Source organism: Brachionichthys hirsutus, chromosome 21 (assembly GCF_040956055.1).
Source record: "Brachionichthys hirsutus isolate HB-005 chromosome 21, CSIRO-AGI_Bhir_v1, whole genome shotgun sequence".
NCBI classification, from domain to species: Eukaryota; Metazoa; Chordata; class Actinopteri; order Lophiiformes; family Brachionichthyidae; genus Brachionichthys; species Brachionichthys hirsutus.
In genome coordinates, this window is record NC_090917.1 from 1,382,143 (window position 1) to 1,390,409 (window position 8,267).

The window sequence follows — 8,267 nt, forward strand, 5'->3', positions numbered from 1 at the left end:
TCACGGTCCGCGGAGGTCAACGGGAAGCGTGAGAGAAGTGCGCCGGGAAAGGTGCTGGGTCTGTCCGAGTAGTGCGCTCATGTCTGGCTCCAACGGGGCGACTGGAGACCTGGAGAGCTGCGGAGGGGAGGAAAGACGCCCCCCCCCCCCCGCTGCCTCCGCCCAGTCGCTGGTGCGGGGATGCCAGAGTGTGTCAGTGGGTCTGCGTCCATGCACGCGCACAGACGGACCGTCGGTTCTTCAGGTGGATGAACTGTTTTACGCGTTCTTCTTTGTTTGAGAATAACTTCAGTGCGTGAACTTTTAAATATGCTTGTTTTACGTAAAAATGTGAAAATAATTTAATAAAATAAATCATTAATTAATAATGACAAGACGGTTCTGATTCACACCATCCGGGTTACAAGAGAGAGTCCGACAAGTGGAGCGTGTTTCATCGGGGGGGGGGGGGCTTTGGCTTTTGAGTGCATCTAAGGGGAAAGGTCGAGACCAAAGAAGGATAATGTGGAGGGATTAAAAAGTATTTGTTGTTTTGGCCAAATATTCAGGGGGCATGTAATACTTTAATCCTAAAGAGAGAGAGAGCGAGAGAGACCTGGTTCGGGGTCATTATTGATTAAACATTATTGATTAAACAGCTGTAAATGGAGCAAATAAATAAAAAGTCGAAGCACTAATAGCAGAATCCTCCCATGATTGTAATGAGGGCATCATCAAACAACAGGATGACGTCATGTTAAAGATCTTTCATTTGGTGTCAGGTGACGCAAATGTCCGATTTGTCCCTGAACGCCCGGAAACACGTGACAGATTCTTACACCTGGTAAAAAAAAAATAATAAAAAAAAAAATCCACCCCGTTCGGTCCCGAGGCGTCTCAGGTGCGGCATCACGTGTCCAACAGGAAAGGAAACGCCCCCAAGAGGAAGTTCAAGCTGAAGGAGCTTCTCCTGACTGTTACAGGTGAGTCGGAGATCGTCTGGGAGTCACGTGGGGCGGGACCCCCCCCCCCCCCCCCCCCCGCCGCCTATTGAGGCAGGTAAGGGCGTTTTAATGAAGTTTGCGCAGCCGTGTTGGATGTTAAACGTCACGCTGCGTGATGATGCTGTGGATTTATCGTGTATACAAATGTGTCATGGAGAACGGGATTGGCCCCTTTACGCAGCCCCTTTACGCGGCGTCTCCATGCCTGCAGCCTGTATGTGCCGGTTCCCAGCTGTGGATCGATTGACCCATCCCGACTGTTGTTTGGATTTAGCCGTGGCCGGATCCCGTTTTACACATTTTACAAATATACGGACTCAGAAATGTCAAATCAAGACCTAAATGGAGATGAAACTATCCACGGCGGAGCGACCGGAGGCCGGTCCGGTGCATTCTGATCTCGGCCCTGCGTCTCTTCTGCATCGCCTCCTGGGCGGAATGTCTGCCGTTTGAAGCTGCTAACTGTTCGTCCATTTGAAGCCGGTTTGGGAGTAACGGTCGATTGTCCGCTGCAGGAGAAGGATTCTGAGAACATCTAAGCACGTAAAGTCCAGCATCTTGTGACCCCCCCCCCCCCTCCCCCTCCCCACCCCCATTTCACCCTTTTTATGTAACAATTTCAGCGACTGTGCTTTTTTTCTAATTCTCTCTTCATCGGTTTAATTCTCCGAAACGCTCCGGCGGCGCTTTTTGTTCACAGAATCGCGCATTCATTTCTGCAGGACACGAACAATACGCCGGAGCGGGTGACTTGCGGGTTGCAGCACGAGCTGAAGTCTAACACGCATCCTTTCTGTGTGTGTGTGCGTGTGTGTGTTTCCATGTGTGTTTGCAATCAGCTGCCAGACCCAGAACGCAAACGGTCCCATGACGATAAGAGGATCAGAATTCGGGGCTGTGGCTGGACTTGTACAACAGAAGCATTATATTAACGACACCAATGCAAAAACAGGACCGCACTGTGTGTGTGTGTGTGTGTGTGTGTGTGTGTGTGTGTGTGTGTGTCCCCGTTTACATATTCCTGTGAGGTTGTTTTGCATTATGAGGTCCCAGAGTTGAAGAATAACGATCATTAGAAGTGACCCAGTTCCAGGTCAGGCTCGATGTGTTCTGTATGCCAATAGTCAATAAGGGGGGTATCGACACTCGGACCGCCTGCACCCTCCCCTGTGCCACCGCAGTTCCCTTGAGCCAATATCACAACCAAAACTTTAGCAGCCGGAATTGAAAACTTCATCATCCTCAGCAGCGCCATCGGCCGCCACCGCTACCAGTGTCTGGATGCCAAAAACTTTACCGCCCTTTAATTTTCACCAGTGATGGCGGTGTGATTCTCTGAGAGCGCTCGGACGAAATCATGAAGAAGCTCTATTAGTTAGTTTTGGGTTCGCCAGCGCCGGACGTTTTCACCTCTTCTACATCTGTCTCGACCCTGATTTATTGTAATAACCCGACAGCACGTTGGAATAAATCTGGTGACTCGCTTTATTTTATTTATGAGGGGGGGGGATGTGATGGGTAATTAGAATTATCCATGTTTACTTTTATTTAATCCTCCATAGACAGAAATATAACTCTTCCTGATTTAAAATGATTTTCCCCACCAGCATTAGAGCTTTTTTTTATTTTTTTTACAGTGCAGCTGCTGTAATGTCCAAAGTCCCAAAGTGAGCGCGGCACAGTTTGGACCCGAGGGAGCCGGATTAGCATGAATAATCATACGGGTCTTACTGGTCATGCTGTAACAGCAGTACTGGACAGAGCCACGGATTTGCTGGGGGGGGGGGGGGGGGGGGGGGACTGTTCTTAATCGACTGCTGCCCGTTAGCATGCAGGAGAATATCTCCCCCCTCATTAACCTGCTCTGGGACCCGGTCTCGCTCCAGAACAAACCCGGTTTCGCTGGATTCCTCCTTTTTCGGCGAGAGGAACGAATCGATTTCGTGTTCCGAGTTTCTTTCTGTTTCCTCAGACTCAACCGGATGTTGTGTTGAACATTCCCAACAAGCAGCATGCAGGCTGTATAGCTTCTCGTTTTACCTGAACCGCGTCGCCTCGCGTCTCTGTGCCTAATAGTTTAAAAATCGGTTCCAGTATTGATAAGGGCTGCTGCAGAGTAATCGGATTACAACTGTGGAAGACAAGGAGCTTTCTTTGTTAACCAGAAACAGCTGATTTGCAGAAATTGCTATTTTACCATCACGAAAATGTAATATTTCTTTGTCCTCGGGCGACATTTGGTTATCGTATTAAGAAGCTGGCCTCTCCAGGAACAGTTAAGCTTCCAGGCGACGAGGAGGAGAGATTTCAGACATCCTGGAGGAAGATTTAACGACACGAAGACAAATACCGGCGGCTAGGAACCGACCGGAGAGTCCAACCGACGGAGAGAACGATGGACGGAAAGGAAGAGATGCCAGCCAGGGCAGATCAAAGGGTGGAGGAGAAACCGCTCCATCCTGCCCGACCACAGCGGGATGGAGCGGTTTCTCCTCCACCCTTCCAGGTTCATGTTGTCATGGCGACAGAATCTAGAAACTGCTGTGGGGTTGCACTCTTTTGGTGAACTTCTTGGAAAAGCTCTTTCCTCTTCCCGCCATCGGAGCCTGACGGATACGATTCCCCCTAAATCCGGCGGCAGCGTCGCCGTGATGGAATCCAGCAGGAAATTAGGTCTGTCATCGAGTTGATTAGAAAGTATGGAAAGATTGGGCCGCGCCGTACGCGCGCAACTGGTGATTCTTGTTGCTATGGTGATGTGAAGCATCAGTTTCTGTGTCGTGTTTCTCAAAGAGGCGACGGGTTGAAATGAAGGGAAAGTTTAGACGAGCCCAGCCGGGGTGGGTGCAGACGAATCTAACAGCCCCCCCGTTGTTACGCAGTGGGAGGCGTGTCTGGGGGGCGTGTCTGGGATGCAGCAGGCTGACTCCGGAGATAACCCAGAAGATGCTCTTTCTCCGCTGCCGTTTCCCCTCTCGGCTCCCCCCCCCCCCCTCCATTCTGCTGCTATTTTTAGCGCAGAGCGCGAGTATCGCTCTGCACGTGAGTCCGCCGCACGTGCACACCCCTCCACGGCGGCCACGCTGAGCGCACCAGCATCAGCACCACCAGCAGCATCACCAGGAAGAGTTGGTGTCCCAACGTCCCGGCGTCGCATCCCGACGTTCCGAAACCTTGTTTTAAAGTTCCCAACGGGACGTTGCGGTAAAACGGGTCATTCTTTAGCCCCTCCTCTTATTTCCCTTTGCGTTTGAGAGGTTTGTTGTAAATGAATTCTTCTTTAGCCCGTGACTCAACGTGGATTTCAATCAAGCTGTCCTCCCGTCTCCGTCGGTCCGGGCGGGAGAATGTTGGGAATGAAAATGAGAACTGGAGCGTCTTCAGGCGTCTCTCGTCTCGGAGCAGTCGGTGCTTCAGAGCCGGTGGAGGGATTTGGAAAAGAGGCTCCTGGGAGACTCGCTTTGTAGGTTATAACTGGCACATCCAGCTGGGAGGAACGTCTAGGGAGGACCCTGCGGGATTACAGAGCGTATCTATTCTGCATGGAAACATCTGAGGAGCTTCCAGGGGGGGGCTGGAAATACCTCAGCCTTCAGGACGCCTTTAGGAAATGGATGGATTCTTTGTCTCCAGAGGATGAATCGGAAATTTTAGAAACTGTGTCGTGCTTGGTGATTCCCCCTTAATATCCAGCAGTACTTTATTAGCTACCATTGCACAACTGGTCACCAAAGTATTAGTGGTGAAATGCATTTAGGCGAGACGTTTGTCTGTTGTGGTTCGGGTTAGCCGCGGCTACGTTACGCAAATGGCCCAATGAGAGGCGCGGATGTGAAAACGAATAGTTATTCATCGATTGATCGATATTTCTGTGAATGAGTGGGACCTCCTGAAGATGCTCCTGCAGGCCAGACGTTCTTTGCCGACATCTAGCGGCCAGTAGGCGAGCTGCAGGCGGAGGCTTCAGCAGAAACAGATCAAATATCCACATATAAAATAAATTATATTTGTATTATTTTGACAGTACTTATCCTTCTTTTTTCTTATTTGTCATTGCCAGCTGTCATTGTTTAGGTCGGTCTTGTACTTGCAGCAAATATTGCATTGTCTGTCCATCATGAGCGCGACTCCTCCTCCTCCTCTTCATCCTTGAGGTTTCTTCCATTTTTGTCTCGAACAAAACTGCTTTTTCTTTAACTTCCACGGAGGTTAGTGCATTTGGGTGTACAATATTATACTAAATGAGCTTATACGTCAGTGAAATAAGTAATATTTATCCAAGGACATTCTATTCTGCTGATGCCCAAAGCAAATTTTAAAGACAAATGTTCTTTGTTTAGACTATAACATTAAATTAGATTCTGGGAGGACATTTATTGGCTCATAACTTGTTTAAGTAGGTACAATTAATTTTTAGTCTTAAAAAAATTCCTGTATATTATTTATAAAGACTCTCATGAGTCAAACTCTCTTTCCTGTCAAACTCAACGGAATGTTCCTCCTGCCCCCCCCCCCCCCAGGAATGACGACGCACGCGTGTACAGTGGTTATGCCCCCCAGTGGGAGTGCATTGGAAATAACTTTATTGCAAAAATACAGGTTCCCTCTTTCCCTCGAGCAACGCCACCCAGAACCGACAGACACCCGCGATCGGTCGCCCATCTGGGTTCGACTCCTCGTCCTGACCTTCATTTACAAAACACACATTTACATTCACTCACTCGCTCCTCGCTCTCTTTTTGCATTCCAATAGTTAAAACGTAGTCACAGATGCAGAACAGCAGCATTAAACATGAGCTCTCCTCCTCCTCCTCCTCCTGCACCTCCTGCTCCTCCTCTCCGTGGGTGGGCGTGTCTACCTCCTTGACTGTCTCTGATACAGTGAGGGGAGGTTGATTTGCATAGCGGACTCATGCGCTACAATCGGCTACATTCTCCCCACATCCAGAACCCAAAAACGAACAAAGTGAAAATAAAAACGGTGAAGATGCTTTCCGAGTTAAGCGCCAACCTTTGGTTTCGTTACAACAATTAATCAACATCGGGAAACTCTTGAACTTTGTATTGGTCAGTTGTTTTATGAGGACTTTGTATATTATTTGTGATATTTGAAGACTATAATAAACACTCTACACATGTCGGAAGGCTCCTCCGGTAAAGGGAGGAGTGAATTACGGCGTCGTTAACGTGTAATAACTTCGTTCAGCTGAGAAATGGTTGACATCTCTGAAGAAGGTAGCTCACTGGCTGAAAATATACCTCTAATACATTATATATATATATATATATCATGTCTCAGGCTGTCTCTGTCTCAGGGGGAGGGACAAATAATAAAGTGACTCTTTAAGTTCACCTGAGGCCTTTAAGGGAAACCATCAACTCCTCCTCCTGTACCTTTCGGAAGGTGCACCTCTTCCGAGGAACTTCGCAAAGCGCACTTGAGCCGTCTCTATTTTCATGATAAAGCCAAAGAGAAGGATTTCCTTTGCACCCCCCAAGCCGGCTCATGTCCGGAGAAGTAAAGCAAACGCGAATAAAAGAGCGAGAGATGAAAGGAAGAGCTTTTCTTGTTCAATCGCCCAGTAGAAACGGGAGCGGTTTGTTTTCTTTCTTTTTTTGGGGGGGGGGGGGGGGGGCAGGGGGTCCAGCTCGACACTTGTGAAGTGCGCTCGGCTCCGATTTCAAATGCAGACATGAGGAAGAACCACTTTAAGTTAATAATTAATTATCATCAACATTCCATAAGGTCTTATTAAATAACATAGAGGTTTCATAAATGACTGTTTCTGTACACGGCTTTTAGTCTCGGGGTGGGGGGGCGGGGGGGTTACAGTGGGGTGCGCAGGAAGGCAAAAAATCATCCAAAAATTGAGAGAGAAAAATATGACTGTCCATTTAAAACAGACAGTTCTGCTACGTGTGCGTCCAACAGGAAATGCCTGTGAAGAAAGAGGAAGAGGCGTGGCTACTTCATAGGCGCCTCCCCCTAAGTCGATGGTCCAGCGGGGTGGGGGGGGGCTGAGGCGCTACTTGGGGAGTCAGAGTGACTGCATAGACAGAAATAGTAAAGGGAGGCGGGGCGAAGCGGGCGCTGAGGCCGTGTGCGTTTCTGCGTGCATCGATGCGAGGACCCCGGCGCCGCGGGACCCGGCGAGACGCTAGTGGAGCACGGCCGGGCTCCGATCAGAGGGCAGCTTCACCCCCGTCAGACACAGCCAGAACGGCCCGGCGGCGCCCCCCGACAGCTCCTGCACGGGAGGGAGGAGAAACTTCATGTGCAATTCCGATTTAAGACGCATTAAAGTAGGTCGACGCCCTCTCCTCATCCACGAGCGCGGCGTTTACCTGGGGAGCGGCGGCGGGAGGTGGTGATGAGGAGGTGCTGGTGATGTGGGAGATGGAGGGGATGGAATAGCAACAGGGGGCTCAGAGGAGAGGGAGTAAGCAGGGAGGGGCACTGACATCGGCCTGCTTCACCTTAGAGAGGGGAGAGAGAGGAGGAGGACGGGCAGAGGGGGGGGGGGGGGAGGACAGAAAAGGGGACAGACGGAAGGGGGGGACAAGAGCACAGGGGGAGAAGCAATGCGTCAGGTGTCGTGGTGGGACATCAGGCGGATGCAGTTCAGCCGCGTGGCCACAAGGGGGCGGGGGGGCACTCACAAGGCTGCGGGTCGCGGTCAGGCGGCTGCGGCGCGGTGCCACGACGGTGCCGCTCAGGCTGCGTCCGATTCGCCTCAAGTGTCGCCCGCTATCAGGCTCCGCCCCGAAATGCAACTCCTTCAACGTGACTGGCTGCAGGGGAGCGGGGGGGGGTGGGGGGGGGGAGATGCCCGTCAGAGGAGGTGACCGTGCAGGTGGAGGGGCGGCGTCGGGTCTCAGACGTTACCTTGCTGAGGTAGGCGGGGCTGCTGGGGCAGTCTGCCCCGTACACGCCCCTCTCCGTGTCCGCGTTGGGGGTCCTGGAGCGAGGCTGCCCCCCCACCCTGGATAAGAGTCTTTCTGACGGGCCGCAGCCTGAAACACACGACGCAAACGTGAGGCTATTTTAGGCGTCCGAGGTTCTCCCTGGATGGGGGAGACAAAGGGGGGAGCCGGACTGTAGTGTGTGTGCGCGCGTGTGTGTGTGTGTGTGCGCGTGTGTGTGTGCGTGTGTGTGTGTGCGTGCGTGCACCTGTCTTTCCCGCCAGCAGACTGGCGTGGTAAAGGGAGTCGAGCTCAGACAGCTCAGCCTCTTCGCGGCTACAGCAAGGATCGCCGCGTTGCTGCCCCGGGGCATGCTGGGAG

General features: G+C 51.3%; 1 long non-coding RNA gene across 1 annotated transcript; it reads right to left on the minus strand.

Moving 5' to 3' along the window:
* Positions 1 to 7,344: 7,344 nt before the first annotated feature.
* LOC137909773 (uncharacterized) lies at positions 7,345 to 8,000 on the minus strand. Its single transcript, XR_011106020.1, has 3 exons — positions 7,870 to 8,000; positions 7,644 to 7,775; positions 7,345 to 7,460 (listed from the first exon to the last, which is right to left on the minus strand). It is a non-coding gene; the product is annotated as an uncharacterized lncRNA (long non-coding RNA).
* Positions 8,001 to 8,267: the final 267 nt, after the last annotated feature.